Here is a 19,627-nt window from a genome sequence, read left to right on the forward strand (position 1 = left end):
TGGATACTTTCTCTTTCCGAGAACTCAATAGCCCTTTGGTGCTGCCATGCAGACAGTCTCCTTATCAATATTCATTAATGTCTGAAAATTCTAGGCAATTTTAATGAATGTCAATTTCCACAGCACTAAGGACCTCCTTCCACCACTCATAATCCACAATTCCCACACTGTTGTTCAAGTGGCTGAGCTGTTATGAGTGATGCAGCATCACCAGTTTTCTGCCATCTATCTGAGAAGTGGATGGAAAGCATATATTGAAGTATTTTCAGGATCTTCTCTGATATGTCGGTGGTTCAGGATCTTCTCTGATATGATACTGGCTGCTCTCTTTTGACACAAGAAAAACATTCCTAGGACATCTGGGTCAGGCACAATGCAAACCTTCAAGAGACAGTGTGTAGTGTGACCAAGGACAATTTCTCATCATCACAGATGACTTCTTCAGACCTTTTATATTACACCATTCCTACCTTTCCTCAAACTACTGTGACATTGGCCTGAGGGACTCTTTTGAAAAGACTCTCAAAACTCTGACACCTGTAGGAGAGAAACTTTCTCCCAAATGATCTCTGTCTCCTATGGATCCTGTGGTCTAGGACACCTCATCTAACTGGCTTCAGTCTTCTCTGGGTCCTGCACTAAAACTCTTCACAACCACCATTTTTCAGTTCCCCTCTCCCACCAGTGCTCCATCTTCTCTATATCCTACCCTGAATCTCACATCCCCTTCCTACCATTGCACAAGGTCCTGAGTCTTGTGTGTGAGCATCCCTCTCCCACCAGTGCTCAGTCCCCTCTGGGTTTATGAGTGCACTATCTTCAATACCTGTGCTCCTTCCCCAATGAGCCTTAGGCAACCTGTTTTCTTATTGAAAATATGGGTGAGCCCCTTTCCTGGTAATGTCAGTACAGCATCTCCAGTCTTATCTGTGTGTGCAGCCCAATATCACTATGGAAAATTGCAAAGATGTGGATAGTTGCTTTTTCCAACAACCTCAATATGACTTTGGAACTGCCATGCAGAGAGACTCCTCAACAATGCCTGAAAAGTCAAGGACAATTTCAAAGGATGTCAATTCATACAGTACTGAGCACCTCATTCCACCATGAATCCTCTACCATTTCCTCACAATTTCTCCATTGGCTGAGTTTTTATGGGTCATGTAGCATGCCCACGATATTTGACATCTTTCAGAACAGTGGATGTAAACCATATAATTAAGTGTATTTAAGGTCATCTCTGATATATTACTGGCCTCTCTTGAGAAGAGAGGAAAGGTCATAGGACCTCTGGATTAGGTTTGATGTATTACTTCAAAAGTCAGTGTGACTTATGGCCATAGACAATTTTCCATCATGCTGCAGGAGTTCTTCAGGCTTTTGAAACATCACTACTGTCCCACCATGCCTGAAGTAACAGAACTTTTCTCCCAAAAGGGTATAAGGGTTGTGATTCATCTTGATGAGAAATCCTCATCCAACACAGTTAGTCTCCTCTGGCTCCTACCTCATCTAACTTTTCTTAGGCTTCTCTGTGTTCTGCCCTAAATCTCCCCTCCCAAACCATTGCTCAGGATCATCTGTGTCTTCTAGGTGAGCACACCTCTCCCAACAGTGTTCTGTCTTCTCTGGCTCCTACCCTACATCTCCCCTCACCTATCATGACTCAGGGTACTCTGAATACTGAGGATGAGTGTCCCTCACCCACTAGTGCTCAGACTCCACTGCCTCCCCTTGGTGATAACCCCTCTCCTAACATTGCACATACTTCTTCATTTTAGACACCTAGTTCTTCTAACTTGTCCTTACTCATTCTCTTCTGGGTTATTTAAGTGTGGTTCCCTAACCTGAGAGTTCTCAGTCTTCTCTCTGTCCTTTTCCAGGTTCCCCAAGGAAATCCTTACTCAGACTCCTCTGAGTTCTGTGGGTAAGCTCTCCCCTCTGACAGTGCTCAGTCTTGCTGGGTCTTGTCCTTAATCTTCCTTCTCACACCAATGCTGAGTGTCTTCTGTGTCCTGTGGGTGATTACCTAATTACCACAAGTGCTCATTCCCCTCTGGGTATTGTGGGTGGACACACTTCAACTGCAAGTCCTCAGTTTCAGTGAGACCTAAGCAACTTAGTAAAATCTTTGGGTGAGCTCCCTTCCATCTAATGTCTGTATGCCATCTCTGGCCTTACCTTCATATCCAGACTATAGTATCTGTGGGAACTTGGAGAGATGTGGATACTTCCTCCTTCAAATAAGCTCTAGGATTTTGGTGCCTCCATGCAGACAGGATTCTTGGTAAACCTTGAAAACACAAGATAAATTTTATGGATGTTAATTCCAATAGCAATGAGGACCTCATTCCACAAACTCTGCACCTTTGCCCAAGGGGCTGAGCTCTGATGAGTGATGTAACATGTCCGGTATTTCTAAAATTACTCTGAGCAGTGTATGGAAAGAATAAATTTTAGTATTTTCAGTATCTTCTCAGATTACTCACTGGCTGCTGTCTTTTAACAAGTCATAAAACTTCTAGGAATGCAGAATCAAGCACAATGCACACATTCAAATGGCAGTGTGAAATGTAGCCATGGACAACTGTCCATCATATGGGGGACTTCTTCATGAAATAGGATTATTCACACCATACCTGAGGTCACTGTTACTTTAGTCCACTGGATACTCTTGGAAAGGTTCCAAAAATTCTGACACCTATAAGTAAGAAGTCATCTCCCAAAAGATCTATATCTCCTATGCATCCTGGAGTCAAGGACCTCTCATCTTTCTTTGCTCTGTCTTCTCTGTGTTCTGCCCTAAATCTCCTCTTAATCATCATTTTTCAAGGTTTTTTGAGTCCTCTGGTTCAGCACCCCTCACCCACCAGTGCTCAGTGTTCTCTGAGTCCTGCACTAAATCCCTCCACATCTACATTGCTCAGGATACTCTGAGTCCTGTGTGTGAGCTTCCTCATCCACTAGTTCTCTGATTCCACTGGAACCTCTTGGTGACAGATTCTCTCCTAACATGGCACAGCCTTCTCTGTTTCAGCTGGTACATTTCTCTGACCTGATTATACTCAGTCTCCTTTAAGTCCTGTGGGTGAGTGTCCTTCAGCTAAAGTGATCAGGTTCCTTTGTTTTAGTCTTAGTTCACTAACCATTCCATGCTCATTTCTTTCTGGGTCCTTTTGGTGAGTTCCCCTCAGCTTACATTCCTCAATAGTCTCTCTGTCCTCTTCCAGGTTCCCCACTGCAATATTTGCTCAGACTAAACTGGTCCTGTGGATGAGTGCCCCTCACCAGACCATGCTCAGTCTTCTCTGTGTACTGTCCTTAATATCCCATCATATGCCATTGCTCATAGTCATCTCAGTCCTGTGGTTAATGCCCATCACACACAGGTTCTCAGTTTTCCATGAATATTTATTTGGAGTGCCCCTTACCCTCTAGGACCCTGTCCACTATGTGTCCTCTGGGATTGAGCCTCATCCAGGAGCACTCAGTATACTCTTGGACCTCTAGATGAGCACCCTCGCAAAGCAGTGGTCAGTCTCCTCTGAACCATGTTCTATGTTCCCCTAGCCAATCTTTTCTCAGTCTCATTTTCTCACCTGCACCTGCAAATGAGGGTCATTTCTCAGGACCCTCATTTGGGTCCTGTGTGTGAGCATATATAGTCTAACAGTGCTCAGCCTTCTTTGGGTTCTGTCTTAACCTCACCTACTCTACTATTTCTCAGGGTTTTCTGAGTCCTGTGATGGGTGACTGTCATGCACAGTTGCTAATTTTCCCTGAATACTATTAACATGCACCCCCTACACTTCTGTTCTCAGTCTTATCTTTATTTTCTTGTCCCACCATTACTCAAACTTCTCTGGGTCCTCTGCATTTGTACCCTTCACCCACCATTGCTCAGTCTCCTCTGTGTCTGTGGGTGAGGGCACTCTCCCTTACAGTTCAGTCTTCTCCCTGTCCTGTGCACAGTTATAATTTTTCTTTATTGCAGATGGTCCATGTATATCATCACTCATGAATACCACCATCTCTCAGTGTTACTTCTTTAAGGAAATGTGGTGTCTTCCTCCAGGTCCCTAGAAACCATTTGTCTTTGTGGTTGACTGAGTCTTTCCTGTCTTGCCTTTCCTTGGTTCAGTTTGTTGGGGTGGTTGTTCTGGACTCCTGTTGAAGTTCAGTGCTGCATCCTCCACGGGTGGTGCAGAAGTGCTTCTGAACTCATGCTGGCCTTCACGACCCAGCTTGTAGTACTTCAAGTGGATGTTGACTGCTCTGAATGAACTGTTGTGTTCTCTCATTTAGTGGATAAACCTGAGTCTGCAGACAGGCTTTCGGAAGGGCATATTTTCTATCAGTGCCAGAGCTGCCTGTGCTGACTTTCGGAAGCCCTGAGGCAGAGATTTCCTGGACGCACTCCTGAACCTTCCTCAACACAGGCTGCCTCCTTCCCAGAGCCCTCCCTGAAAAAGGCAGGAAGCAGGGATTGGTCCTCTTCCCAGAACCCCTTGTGTTCCTTTCAGTTCTCTGATTTGTGCTGATGAAAACCACTGTCCTACTCATGGACTGCCTCCTCATTCACTGGGACTCTTTCCCAGATTGGTCAGCTGCTCTCTGCAAAATGGGTTGAGTGTGAGTTCTTTTCCATAGTTAGATCCAGAGTTTTGGGATTATATCCATCTTATTCTGCTCTGTACCCAGTTGCAGGATCAGAACTGAGGAAAGCTACAGAAGAACAGGCTGAGCATGTATATGGGGAATAATTATAAGTGGGTTGGGTGGAGGCCCTCCTTAGGTCCTGGGCCTCTCCCTGTGATACTCATGCCCCATCACTATCATGGTATTTCAGATGCCCCCAGGGGTCCTCACCTGCACCTACCTGGGTTACCAGTGGATGTCAATCACTAGGCTCTCTGAGAGCAGTTGTGAGTTCTTTATTAACTTCTCTGGTGCAGAGGATGTGTGATCTGTGCTTCACTATTAATCTTAAGACACCATCTCTTGATGGTGAATACAACAGATCATGTGGTTCTCACAATTATCCTTCCCTGTTGCCTGGACTCCTGAGTCTGTAGTAAGCTGAAGGTGACCATGAACACACCAGGGACAAGGTCAGTTTCCTAGGAAGTGTTCACTGCTCTGTATTCACAGGGACTACCCACAGGCACTCACTGACAGGTGAGTACAGTTTTGCCAAGAATGTGGGTGGATAATGTCATTTATAAATAACACAAACAAAATCCAAGGAACATTTATTACCCTTGGCTCCTTTTTGCATGAAAAGTGGATGTCCCTGGTGGAATGAATGCTAGATTTGAATGCAGGAAACAAGTCCCATACATTTCTGTAGCTCTTAATGATGGAATGGCTACATAAATTATCATTCCTGCATTATTAGCCTTTGCTCAGTCACTGTATTAAATTGAGACAATGCACCAAACCACACACCAGCCCAGAACATGCAGGGACTGCTGATATCTGTGTTGTAGATGTCTCATGAGTCCTGAGCTGTGCATAGCCAGAAAGGGACATGAAGGAGAGCAGTGCCATGTTTACTCATGAACATGATTCAGGTGAGTCCTGATTAGGGATGATAGAAATACTGGATGCCTGTGAATGTGACTCAGATGAGTCTTCATCATGGATGATAGCAAGACTAGATTCCTGTGAACGTGATTCAGGAGAGTCCAGAGCTGTGATGATAGCAAGACTGGGTGTTTTCAAATGTAACTTATGTGAGTCCTGAGCAGGTTTCATAGCAAGATTTGGTGCCTGTGAATGTGAGCCAGGTAAGTCCTGATAAAGAGTCATAGCAAGACTGAGTGCCTGTGAACATGACACAGGTGAGTTGTGAACAGATTTGATAGCAAGACTGGGTGCAGAGATCCTGAGGTTGCAGGTGGGAGAACAGCCGCCCAGGGGTGCCTCACTCAGTTCCACACTAAGGAACTCAGGATCGACTGACCAGTCAAAAGCCCAGCCCTGCTCATGGTCAGTCCTGGCATCTGCACATAGGTTCCCAGGCACACATGGTGCCAAGGGAAGTACAGCAGAAATGGGTGGGTTTGGGTCAAGGCTGGGTCTGTCCACATCCCAAATGTGGAAGTGCCTCAAGTCATTACATTTCCTGCTCCCCTCCAGGGTCCAGGGCTGATGTTATCCCCATGCTCCTCCCACTCTCTGTCCACACCCATTTCTCTTCCTCTGTGCCCTCCCTGGTGCATCTCTTGAGGAACCCTTACCCCTGGGTAGAGGTGGGTTTAGGCTCTGCTTTGCCTCCTCTGGAACTGAAATCACAGCTTGAAGATATTACACTTGCTTCCATGAAATTCACAGGAACTTTTAGAAGAAAGAGAATCCATTGAATGTTGAGAGGGAGGTCAGAGGCACCTTTCCTTGTGAGAGCTAAGGACACGAACCTCTACAACATAAATGAAAGCAAGAGCAGAATATCTAATGGCAACCTCGTGGTAGTAGAAGACATTTCTTAAAGTTAAAATATCAAGAACCAGTGAATAAGAGATAAAATGAATTTTTCCAAACATACCACAAGTCCTATGGAGCCAGTGGGAAGAAATCAAAAGCTCACTGGAAATGGGACAAGCACAAGCACCAGACCCAAGCTTGCCTTCCTGTGGTCACTAATGCAGAGGGAGAAATCAGAGGAAGCTCTGCTGATGGAACACATCTAGAAATTGTGAAACACTTGAAAGGGAAGGAAGAGTTGTTTATGCAGTAAAGCAGGAGTGACCAATGAACTGTGCAGGACAATGTCATGTTGAAATTGTTTTTCAGACCAGGGAGAAAGTGCTCCAGTGGTGAAGAATGAAAGTGAAGCAGCAGAGGTGTTGGACACAGTGCAGGGCCACAGTGCAGCTGTAGAGAACTCCTCAAGATTGGGAACAGGTACTGTGGGATAAACTTGGAAGAGGCTCCATGGCTCTTCACAGTTTGACAATGGGGTTGTGTACATTTGTGCACAGGTAAGTGGTCATGGAAGACTGTGGTATCCTTAGACTGGGTCTCCAGGGAACATCTGTGTGCTGCATGATAGACAGTACTCCTCCCACATGGGACTCTGTTCTGACTGCTTCCCTCTTCCTGCAGAGTCCTGCACTGCTGCTTTCCAGTCCCTATAGCACTCTTGCAGCAGCCCTGCAGCTTCCTCTGCATGGTCCCATTTCTCAGTTCTGCCCAGACCAGAACTAAATGCCAACCCCAAGAGGGTTGTGGCACAAAGCTGGCACCATCACTCTCCAGGCCAGACTAGGCCCTCTCTGAGCTGCAGGACTGGATCCCTCCACAGGACCTGTCCAAACATTGTACTGAGTCACCTTTTGCTTCCTTCTGGAGGCTCCAGGAGAAGACAAGCTGTGGAAGTTGTGTAGAGAGCCAGAGAAAGTAAGCAAACAGTACATGGGGGTGTGGGGCCAGAAGCAAAGGGTGCTGGGAGGGGGGATTCCATGTGGACTTCCACCTGAAGGCATGAGAGCAGGAGGGACCCCTGGCTCCATCCTGCTGGGGAGTCTGGAGGGTAGAGTTTACATTACTGAGAGCATCTGTTCTACCCTGAGACCTGTAGGATACTCCAAAAACTTGGAATTATGGGCCCTCTGTCTAAAACCTGTAAGGGAGTAGTGATCACCTCAGCTTCCAAATGGCAGAAAAGGGGGTTGATGTCCCTTGGCCAGTGGTACTGAGGCAAAGAGGAGCAGAACAGGTACTAGAATCCTGGCACATCTGCCTGGGGCCCAAATATACCTGGTTCAGCAAACACCTTCCAGGAGAAGATGCAGACAGGAGCAGGTCAATTAGAAAACATATTCTCTTCTGTGGCCTGTGATGCTGTTCTGCCCTGGTTTGCCAGGGATATGACAGTCACTGTCTGCCAAGTAGTTGTCCCCAAGAGAGCCCCACAGTGTGGTGAACCCATTCAGAGACTTTGAAGTTCCTAGTTTTAATTCCAGGAGCAGAAATAAGCCTTTGTGTACAGAGGAGATGAGGCATAAGGCCAGGGGTTAGCTCCAGACCTCATCCAGGGCTTAGCCCAGTCATGACAAGATGAGTTGAAGGCCAAGATAAGGTCCAGGGAAACCCCATCAAGTTACACCCAATGAAGCTCAGGTAACAGCTTTGTCAGGTACAGGGCTACGCATGTGAGGCAGGGCAAGGCTGGTGCTGCTGGGTGCTCATGTTGCTCACAGATCTGGGATCATCCTGGGCCTTGAGACTGACTCTTGGCACATCTGTCTATGGATAATTAAAAACATACATGCATTTGTTGATTTGCCTGTGGAAACCAGGGGCTCTCTCCCAGGCTTTTTTTTTTTTTTTAATTTAAACACAGGATCTCCCTAAAAGATTGAGGCAGGTATCAAATGTGAGATCCTAGTGTCTCAGCCTCCTAGGAGCTGGCATTCCAGGATTAGCCACTCCACCAGGCTCTGTGGATTTTATAACCCATGACCACACTCAAAGGAAGACTGTGGGGTGAGGTCTCAGGTCTCCTTTGTAGTGACCTTCTGGCGGGATCTGGATCTCTTGAATATTTGGAGGACATTGGGGCCTTTGGGTGTGAATGTGGCTGGGGATTGTGCTCCTAACCAGGTCTGAGGCAGTGTGTCCAGTGCATAGGAATAAATGCACAAAATTATGGAGACTATAACTGGAGAAAAATATATGAATCTGGTAATTTGAGAAATGACTCTGGCCTGAGGCACTTCTGCACCTGTGGGGAGGAAGGGGTTATAGTGAAAAGTCAGTAGAAGTATATGCATCCTCCAGGTACAAAACAGCATGGGCTTTTTTGGAAAACACAAACAAAAGTTGTACTTGGCCCTCCCTGACAATAGCCTGACTCAGCACTGCTGAGTGGGGAGGTCAGGTTCTCATCCAGCCTAGTCAGAAGTGGAGTGGATGATCTGCCATGTGCCTTTCCACTCGGCATTGGCAGTAGAATGTGCAAGGCTTTGCTTCTTCCTATGTCCTCTGTCTCCCTAATTTCAGACAACAGAGATGCCATGGGCTCAGGGTGAAGGTCACATGTAGGCACCATACAGGCAATTGATTTCTCCTGCTCTTGTCCTCTCTAAAATCCCTGAGGCATCCACACCAATGGGTACTGCTTTGTAACATAATTAAGAAAGAAATTACTTACAGGTAGAATGCTTTCCAATGGCTCTGGGTGTGAGGTAGCAGCCAGGGTCACCTTGTCACTGTGCTGATGCCTCATTGACCCCACAGGTGGGTCACCTGGGAACCTTCCCTTATCACAAAGAAAATCTCAGCTGGAACTGCAGGAGTCACATGATTGAATGAGTAGATGAGGAAGAGGAGATGGGGGAGTTCTCAGCTCCAAATTTAGAAAAATGATATGGGTTTTGGGAATGTACCCAGTTTCATGTAACTCAGGGGTAGATGAGGAGACAGTGGGGCTCATATAGCAAAGCTCTGGATACACATGGGTTCAGGAGGATCAGGAGGGAGACAGGAGGTAGTTCTGAGCACTTTCTGTGAGCCCCATGTCCTCTCAGTCATCCCAGGGACCTTCATGCAGGATACCCACAGAGCCCCAGGAGAAGGGCAGTCCCATAAGGTGAAAGGAGTTTCAGGGATCTTGGACAGGGCATAGACTGCAGCCAGGGAACCTGGAGTCTGGGATGGGAGAAAGGGCAGGGGCTATCCAGGACCATTCTCAACTGCCAACACACCTTCTGCTGCACCTGGTGCAAACCAGGTTTCAGGACTTTGGGTGAATCTCAGCTGAGTAACCACTCTCTCTGACTCTGTCTTGGTGCTCACATTGACTAAATGAGTCTTTCCACTGACTCCTAGAATCTGGTACTTACTCTCTGAGCAGGGACCTGATTGAACCAAAAGACAGGGTATGTCCATCCCAGCGACACGGGCCCAGATCATTTGGAACACAATTAGCAATGTCCTTTGAAACAGTTGCTCAGAAGACAGGAATTGTCAGAGTGAGGCTGGCCAGGTGCCAACCCTACCAAACCAGACACTGCCAAGACTTCTCAACAGGTTTCCTCATTGTCCACGAGGGGTTCTGTTGGGTAACACGGTGTGCTAGTTCTTCCCAGTCACAAGCTCTGTGTGCCCTTGAGTCAATCTCCACACCAACCCCATTATGACAGGGAGATACACACCTCTCAAGACTGTGTGAAGAACTAGATAGAGGATGGTGAGAGGGTTTGATAAACATGAGAATTTCAAAGATGTTTCAAATTGTGTTTCTTTTAGTGCCTGCTTTTGCTACTAACATCACAGCTCATACAAGGCTGCCATCTTATGCCCAGGATGGCTGTTTGGGAAGACCACAGCCTGGCCCAGGAATGAAGGCAGGACTGGGAACACTTATTGCATTCCTTACAGGGGCCAGGCTCTCCTCCTCTCTCCTGTCTCAGTGTCTATGGATGTCAATGCTGCCTTGGATGGTGTTTGTAGATCAGATTCTTCCTCTCTTTGGCCAAATTGTGATTGAATTCATTTTTTCTCTTATTTCTGATGCTGATGAAGGCCTTGGCCTGTCACTAGGGACTCCAGATTCTTGGTCCCAGGAAGACAAAAGGTTCTTCTTGGTGCCTGCTCCCCTATGGACATTCCCAAGAGTACCGAAGCTGTTGACCCTTGGCCTCTCACTAAGGCACTGTTATGTGATGTGCAAGGAGATTTGTGTGCATTTGCTGTGTGTGTGTTGCATTCTGTGTGTTATGTGATGTGAAAGGAGGTTGTTTACATGTGGTGTGTGCTGTGTGATGCATTGGTGTGTGGTGTGATTTTGTAAAGAGGCATGTGTGCACATCGGGTGTGTTATGTTTTGCATTAGGAGTTTGATGTTTGATGTAGAAGGATGTGTTTACACTGCTAGGATGTGCTGTGTGTTGCATTTTGGGTGTTTTATGATGTGTAAGGATGTGTGTGTGCATATGATGTATAGTTTGCTGTATAATGATTGTGTAGTGTGATGTGTAAGAAAGTGTATATAAATGTGTGTGTTGTGTGTCACATTGTGGTTGTCTGATGTAAAAGGAGGTGTATACATATGGTGTGTGCTATGTTGTGTTGTGTCTGTTGTGTGATATGTAAGGAGGTGTTTGCACATGGTATGTGCTGTGTTGAGTTGTGTGTGTTGTGTGATGTTCAAGCAGGTGTGGGTGCATGTAGTGTGTGCTGTGCTGTGTGTTGCATTGTGTATGTTATGTGGTGTGTAAAGAGGTGTGTGTGCACATGGTGTGTGCTCTGTGTTTTGTCCCTTAATTCCAGGAGACTGAGGCTTGCAGAGTCAGCCCCTCAAGATAACCCAGTGCTGGTGCCAACCCACTCTTTGGTGGACAGGGTCAGTTTTGGCAATGACACAACCCCTGTGTGCACAGGACTGCTTGGGGCAGACAAGGAAGCCCAGAATCTGACATAAAAGTCAAGGGCCTAGCATCCTCCACATATTTCTATTGTCCAGATGGCAGTGGGCTGGAGGTGTTGGTGTCCAGCAGACACCTGTCTACCTGGACCCAGTGGAGGACAGACTGGAAGCACCCTCCCCTCCCTGTGACAGCCCAGGTAAAGCCACCCAGAACTGGATCATATGAAACTGGGGATCCATAGGGGTGAGGGGTGAGGGATGAGGACCAGGTTTTGTACTCAGTGGCTATGTTTTTATGTGTACATTCTGAGGCTGTGGCCATAAGCACCCAAGCAAAGGAGAGAAGGCTGGAGTAGGAAGCCAGGGAAGTATCCACTGCTCAGTGGCTCTGACAGATGCCCTGCACAGACCAGGGACCCCTCTCAAACCTTCCCCCTTTTGTTCCACCAGTAAAACCTTCCAGCTAAGATGGAGGGCAGCCCTGGTCCCATAACCCAGGAGGTCATCCCTGGGGCCTGCCAGCCTGGAAGCCTCCTCCTCAGCATCTGGGTTGACGCCTACTTAAGGGAAGGTTTCTGATCAGGGCAAGGCTAGAGGTTCTGGGTGCTCAGCACCCTGGGCTGCTGGGCCAGGGTGCCCTCTAACAAAAGGAATGTCTTCCTTCTCAATGTTTATATTGGTATTCCCTGGGCAACCCCAGAACACTTACATGCTAAGATTCCTTTGGGGTTTGAAGAAGAGATGGGGATAAGGAATCCCCCATTGACACCCCAACAGGAGTCTCTGCATCTTCCTCTGTGCCCTTTTCTGCTGTCCCTAAGGCCTTTAGTCTTCCAGTGCCCTTGGCAGTGAGGGTGCCATGGCTGATGGCAGAGGCCCTGCCACTGCCCAGGAAAGAGGTTGAGCCCCCTTCCAGGAGGCAAGATGGGGGCTGACCAAGAGAGCACGGCATCTACTGGGTCATCTGGATCATGGCAAGGACAACAGGGGAGTCAAAGGCCTGGCCACACCCCAAAGGCCTTTATCCTGAAACTTAGAATCATTCCCACCTGAAGAGGTGGCCTCAGGCTTAGTTCCAGTATGAAGTGGGGACAACAGACAGATGACCCTGTGCTGCCTTGTAGATAGGGTTCTGGACATACTGGGCCTCAGGGAAACCTATAGATTTTCTCAGCATGAGTGTGCCTCATGCAGCACCAGGAGTGAAGCCCAGCAGGACTTCCTGGAGGGCAGAGTACACAGAGGACAGCTGTTCAAGACCAGTCCTTGCTGATTCTCCTGGGAAGAGAAGAAAGGTAGGAGGTGGTGCCTAGTGAGGGTTCAGGGGCCTAGTTTGGTTTCAAGGCCTTGAAATGTGTTTTTAATGAGGACTCTGGGACCTGGGCTCATCCTGCTTCTCTCTTGAAACCCAGAGATGAGGTGAGGCATTTGCTCTGCCACACACTTCTCCATCATGTGCAGCCTCGTGCCAGGACCCAAGAAGTCCTGGATTGAGGTTTTTAATCCTCAGAGTCAAAACAAACTCTTCTTCCTGCAAGCATCTGGCATTTTGCTACATCTGACTCTCTCCCTCCATAGTAGCTTCCTCTTCCCAGCACTTGCTGACCCATGCACAGAACCAGGAGCCAGGAAAGGTCCTAGGGTACACTTTAAAGTGATTCATGCCCAATCTGTCCCTCAATAGGAGAGAGGAGAATACTTACTGACACACTCCCGAAAAGCAGATCACTCAGTAGAACTGAGCAGAGTGGGGACAGGCCCTCAACATGGTTGCACAAAACTGAACCCACTTGAATTCAAAGTAGTCCTCTCCACTAACTCTACTCATTAAAGTTTCCAAATTGGGGAAGAATTGCACTGGTGCTAGATCCTGAGAAGGGTTTGCCAGGCAGGGGAGTCACGGGCAATTCAGAAGAGTGTTGCAGGGTGTATCCTGGTGAAGATCCATTGCACATTTAGTGGAGGGATTTACTGTTTCCCATTCTTGTTACTGTTTATTCTCAGTTGTGAGAAGCAGGAACCACTGCAGTACCAGAGCATTCAGAGAAATATCCAAAGATAAGGGAAGCTGGGCTCGGATCTCAGAGTTGCTGGGAGCTTGGACAGACACCTGGGAGTTGGGGCTTATTCTGGTGGGAAGTATGAACCTCTTGTGGAGGAGCACCTGTAGCAGAGCAGGACATTGACCTGGTCAGAGTTTCCCTGCAGCAGAGCCAGGAGGGTGAAGGCAGGACAGAGGGCAAGTGGCTGGAGCCTTGGCCAGGGCAGCAGGAAGGAGTGCTGAACAAGAGGGAGGCCACATGTGTTAGGACCATCCACCAATGACAGCTTATGGGACTGGGGTACCAGAGAACTGCTGCTGAGTCCAGGTCCACAAGTAAGTGAGGGGTCATGGAGAATGGGAGGCTTGTAACAGGAGAAAGTTGCCACCATTTGGTAGAGTTGATGGGGCCACAGGCAAGAGGGGAGGATCCCAAGACAGCTTGGGAGGACCTGGAGGAGAAGAGGCAGATGGAAGGCCTTGATGCAAAAGGGAGGGGAGTTTCTGGGGGCAGTAGGGTCCATCCAGCAGGAAGCATGGAAAGAGAAAAAAAGAGTTGGAGAAGAGGGAGTAGTTCAGGCAGGGGTGGGAAGAGGAAGAGCCTCCATGGGCAGGTCTCTTCATCCAGGAACAGTGCTCATGTCCTGGCCTTGAGCCAGTCATGATCCTTGCAGAATGTGTGCTTCTCTAGACTTCTTTGCCTCCTAAATAATGTGACACCTCCATTTCCCAGCTGAGACACCACAGGTTGCAAGCACATGGGAGCAGGTGGCTCTCCAGGATGAGACAGTGCGTGGCCCACAGTCTGTGTTCCTGACATCTGGGTTGTCCTTCTCCTCCAGTAGGTGGGGCTGGACTGTGGAGAGTTGGTATAGGGCCTGTCAGCCTGGGAGAGGTTGCATTCACCTATAATACTGACCATCTTAAGATATTGCCAACATTCCAATTTCTGTACATTTTCTCCTTTGTTAAATCAAGCGAATAGAACATGTTTGAAAAGTAGCTCTTTTAAGTGCAAGTTCATTGCAAGTTTTCAGCATGATGCCGGCATAGGAATCAGTAGTGCTTCCCTGGTGACCTGGGTTACTTACAATTAGGCATTCATTGAAGAGAATTAAGTATCAGAAAATGATAAGTTATATGATTCTTACAAAAATGTTGATGTGGGGATTTAATCAGCATGTACTTGAAGAAGAATGATCTTCATCAGTATTTAATGGCATGTAATTCATACACATTTTTTGAGCATCTCTGAGCCAGGGTCTGTGGCACTTGCATGTATTCTGCACCCTCGAGGAGCTGCTAAAATAACCCTTGGCATTGACACAGAGGGCCCTGTGACAGAAAGGCAGAATTCAATGCAAGATGATGAACCTATGTGTCAAGAGAGTTTAGTTAGATATTACTGTATTTAAAGGTGAGTTGAAGGGTCCATTGGAATCACCTACCAAGAGAGTTTCTGAGTTCAGACTAATTGTAGGCCAGCAGCAAATGAGATGGGGCATGGCATATGGAGTGTTCACAAAACATTTCTCCTTGCTACCTCTCTCCTGGCCTCCCTCATATGTGCTTAGTGATTGACTCCCTCTTCCCCTCACTAAGGATCACAGCAGCAACAAGCATTCACTGAGAAGTTAAACTTCACAGGTTCCAGCTGTCAACTCTTTGAGCATTCTTGGGTGTTTCTCAACTCAATCATCACCTAACACATGAAGTAGCACTGGATACTCCCATGCCCTCTTCTGTAAACAGCCATCATTCCATGTGTCTTGTAGTGAGCTAGGCCAGTTACCTGTCTGTGCAAAATCTCAAGTGAACCCAGACCATAAGAAGCTGATTTGGAGTGGAATGGTACAGGGGCCTGTGATAGGCTGTTGATCTTCCTGCCCTCCTGACTCCAACTATTTTTCCAAGGTCCAGTAGACCTGGTGGGGACCAGTTGCCTATAAAGTGACATGGTAGCAAAGTGACCATTATGCCTGGTTTGGCCAAACATGAATAGTACTGTCAGGCTTCAGCAGAGTCTTTGACCTGGATGGACCAGGATCACCCATAAACCCATGGGGTCATGACCCCAACACACCCTGGCTCCTGTGCTCCTGGGCAAAGAAGTTAGAATCACATTTCTTGAAAATATTTTGCTCAAGGGAATTGTTCCTTTCCTCTTCCCTCTTAACATCAAAACTGAGCCACTGCTTTTCCCCAATCTTTTTCTGAAGGGGTCAGGTCCTAAAGAGTCTCTGGTTCCCTTGAGAACCCTGATGTCATCATGCTGACATCCTGCATTTTTGTGACATCAGGAAGTATCTTCAGAGCAGACTGGATGTCACAGCAATCACTCCTGGAGACCCATATTGCCCAAGATCCAGAATCACCTCTTACACAGGGAAAAAATGTGTGCTCTCCTACCCGAGCCTGGAATCCTTTTGCCCTTCAATCACAAAGTGCTAGATGCCAGCCCTTTCCACTTTGGACATCTTAGCTGTCCTGCCTATTGCTCTCATTTCCCAGGATCACTGTTAATCAAGTTAGGCATGACTTTTCTCAGAGGTCATTTTCCCAAGTGGCAGATCATTAATTTCAATACACTAATTTTAAACTAAACCTCTATATATAAATATCAGAGTGATTGATACAATAGAGAAAGAGCAGGAGAAGGCAGTTTGATTTGGAAGTGCTGGAGACACAAGTAGATTAAATTATAGTCCATCCTTTTGCAATTATGTGAAAATGAATCCTAACTATAGTTATATCTAAAAATTGAAGAGAAATCTCACTTACTCCAGAAGGAGACACATTTAAAATCTTAATCTCATGTAAAGCAATTGTTATATTCTTACTTCTGTCTTCTGTCCATTATTCCCACTCTTCCACCTTCTTTTACTTTCTGTCCAGCACTAGATGTCCCTAATCATGCACCACAATTTCTCCTCAAAATCAAGCCATTTGGAAATCAAAGACTGCTAGGTAGTATATTTATTAATATCAGGTGTCACTACTCTGAGTTGTTTTCATTATATACATCTGAGAAATACATTTTCTAAATGTGTTTCCATTCCCATATAACATTAAATATGTTTATGTTTTATTTTATTTAATGCCATACTGTAACTATTTTGGATCAATGTAAGACACCTGAGATTTCTTTATTATGGTTGGAACTCAGAAAACAAAGCAGGCTACTGACCTTGAAAAATAAAAGCTACATTCAAAGTTTTCTTGCAGATGCTGATTGTTTACCAATATCTGAGAATAAAAGTAAGTACTTTTCTTCTCTGGGAACAAGTACTTTGCCTACTGCAAGACCTGTACTATCAAATGTGAGATGCACACCAAGATTACCATTCTACTGAGAGATGAGCTAAAGTCATCTGTGCCAAAGAACTTCATCTTGGAAGCCTCAGCTTTAACCTGAATGAAAATGGAGGCAGAGGAAGTTCCTAAGTGAAATGCAAAGGAAGAAATTGTAAAGTTTTTCTCTTACTACATCAAATCAAGAACACAGGTATTTACAGAGTGGTTATTTACTAGAAATTTTATAGTACTATTTTATTTCATAGTATTAGTATAATAATACAAGTATCATTGTACATACTAAATTATTTAGTATAAATGTGCACAAAGAATAATTAAAAACTAACAGTTCTAGCTTTTCAATAATTTGTGGGATTAATTTTTTCCAATCTTATTATTGCAATTCATAAGATGAGACATGTCCATATCAAAAATCCTAGATAATATAACTTAAGTTAGAGTAGAAATAAAAAGTGTAGAGTGTGCTTACCAAAAATTCATAAATTTAAGTTTAAAAATTTCCTGGTCTCACTATATCAATTATTATTTTCTCATTTACTACTACATAGATATTAATTCAAAATTGGTCAGTTTTAATGTTTTTGAAAATATCTTATACCATAAAATGGAGAAGAAATTTTAATCAAAATTGGGGATATAATCAGATGAGTAGGTAAAGTGTATGGATCATGAGAAAGGAGACTCAGAAAAAGGGAAGGATATTGGAATGTACATGACAGAACTGTGCTAAGTTACCACAGGGAATACCAATATCAAGTACCAGATACTAATTTTTAAAAAATTAAAAATCAATTGCCAAGGGATTAATACGGTTGCAGGAGAAGAGACCAGAAAATGCTGGGAGCTGAATTAGAATAAGTTTTATTGCAGGCTTTTGTGAGAATGACAAAATGTATCCTAATGTTATATAAAATTTAATTGAATCAATAAAAGAATAAAAATAATACCAAAAGTAAAATGTTATGATTTAACAATTTCTATTACAAATTAAAATACTTCCAAAATTTAAAGAGAATATCATACAATGCACACAGAGAGGAAAAGAATAAAGTAATCTTTAATTTCTTATAAAATAAAATATGAATTATTTATGACTGACATTTGCATAGTGATGTTAGTATACATAGCTCAGGACATTTATCTGCTGCCAGTCATTATCTCCTCAGGTTGGAAAACACTTTTCCTTGATACCTGTCATATTTTTGGAACTGTTTCACATAGTTCACTACTTAGTTTTAGAGTTCTTCTTTACTAATACATATCACTGAGAAAGGACATCAAATTTGACTTGAGAATTTTCCAAAATAGTCATTTCTGTTGTAAATTCATTAAATTTAAAAAACATATCCCAGAAATGAAAGGAGAGAGAACAAACATAGTCTGTAATCAAATAAAATTTATTTTATTGTTAGGATGAATTATTTTTAAAATTATTTTATTATAAACAAATGGGATACATATTGTTTATGTTTGTACATGAAGGAAAGGCATACCATTTGTGTAATCATACATTTACAAAGGGTAATGGTGTTTTCTCCTTCCCCCCACCCCTCCCACCCCTCTTTTTCCTCTATAGAGTACCTCCTTCCTCCATTCTTGCCCCCCTCCAACCCCCCATTATGTGTCATCATCTGCTTATCAGCAAAATCATTCATCCTTTGGTTTTTTTGAGATTGGTTTATCTCACTTAGCATGATATTCTCCAATTAGGATGATTTGTTTTATTATAGTCAACACTCTGACCATACATCTGACTGTAGTTTATATCTTCCTATGTTAAAAACTTTGCCACACAATTCCTAAAAGTGTCTAGAATGGTCACCTTCTGCTGGTTAATCTCTTATCTTTATTCTTTTCTCATGAAAATTCAGTGAGAAAGCACAATAATTTGAAACAACATTTTTTTAGTTAAGGCACGATTTCTTAAAGAGTAATGTGTATTTTGATTATGTGAAATTTATTGATATTTCTATAAATAAGCCAAAGACCTTTTCTATAATTTTGCTGAAATTTCTGTAAAAAAGAAAAGCAGTTTACAATAACCTACTGGAAATATATTTAATCTTTCCCAAGAAATATTTTATTTTCTAAACTATTTCTGCTGCCCTTTTCAACCAAATCTTAATTAATAATATTCAGAATTCATAATGACCTTCATAAAAATATTTTTCAAGTACACTTTCTATCCAGTCACTGAATAATCAAAAAAATTAGATTTGCATGTTCACTAAGGTAAATTACTTTTAAACTTCAGGAACATTTGGTTTAAAAGGAAAAGGGGAAAGTGTATACACATAGAGATGTTTCCAGAGGTGCTGCCCAAATATCTGAAATACAGGCATTGCGAGCAGAATCAAAGATGCCTGGAAAACATGGACAGATTTTCTGAAGGAGACCCAGGAAATGGGGAGTCATCTCAGCACTCAGGTGTTCTTCAGTGTTTGAAAGAATATGCATCAATTCATATGCAAGCCAATGCAAAGCAAAACAGACTGAGAAACTGCAGGGCCAGGGGGTGAATATCTGTTGTCTTCACCTCAAGGTATTCCAGTTGACATTAAGGTTCACATGGAAAGTGCTCTGGTGTGGAAGTCCCCTTCATTGACTGATAGCCTGGAAGTGTAATCGAGAAGCCTGGAGAGTGCCAGGGACCAGTGTGGTTGTCATTTTGGGTCTCCTGCCACTGCAACCTGGTTCAAAGTGCGCACTTGAAGAAGTTGCTGAAGAAATATCTGCATGAGCATACTCAAGAGAGTGATGTAACCTATGAACTCATGAGAGACGAAAGATGTCAAGGAACATGTACTCAAAAGAAATGCAGGTGACTGAGAGAGCACTGCAAATTTTGAGTGCAGTTGCATGCTGAAAAGTGTCAATGGAAATTGGTTGCCTGTGAA

This window comes from Sciurus carolinensis, unplaced genomic scaffold, assembly GCF_902686445.1.
Source record: "Sciurus carolinensis unplaced genomic scaffold, mSciCar1.2, whole genome shotgun sequence".
Lineage (NCBI taxonomy): Eukaryota > Metazoa > Chordata > Mammalia > Rodentia > Sciuridae > Sciurus > Sciurus carolinensis.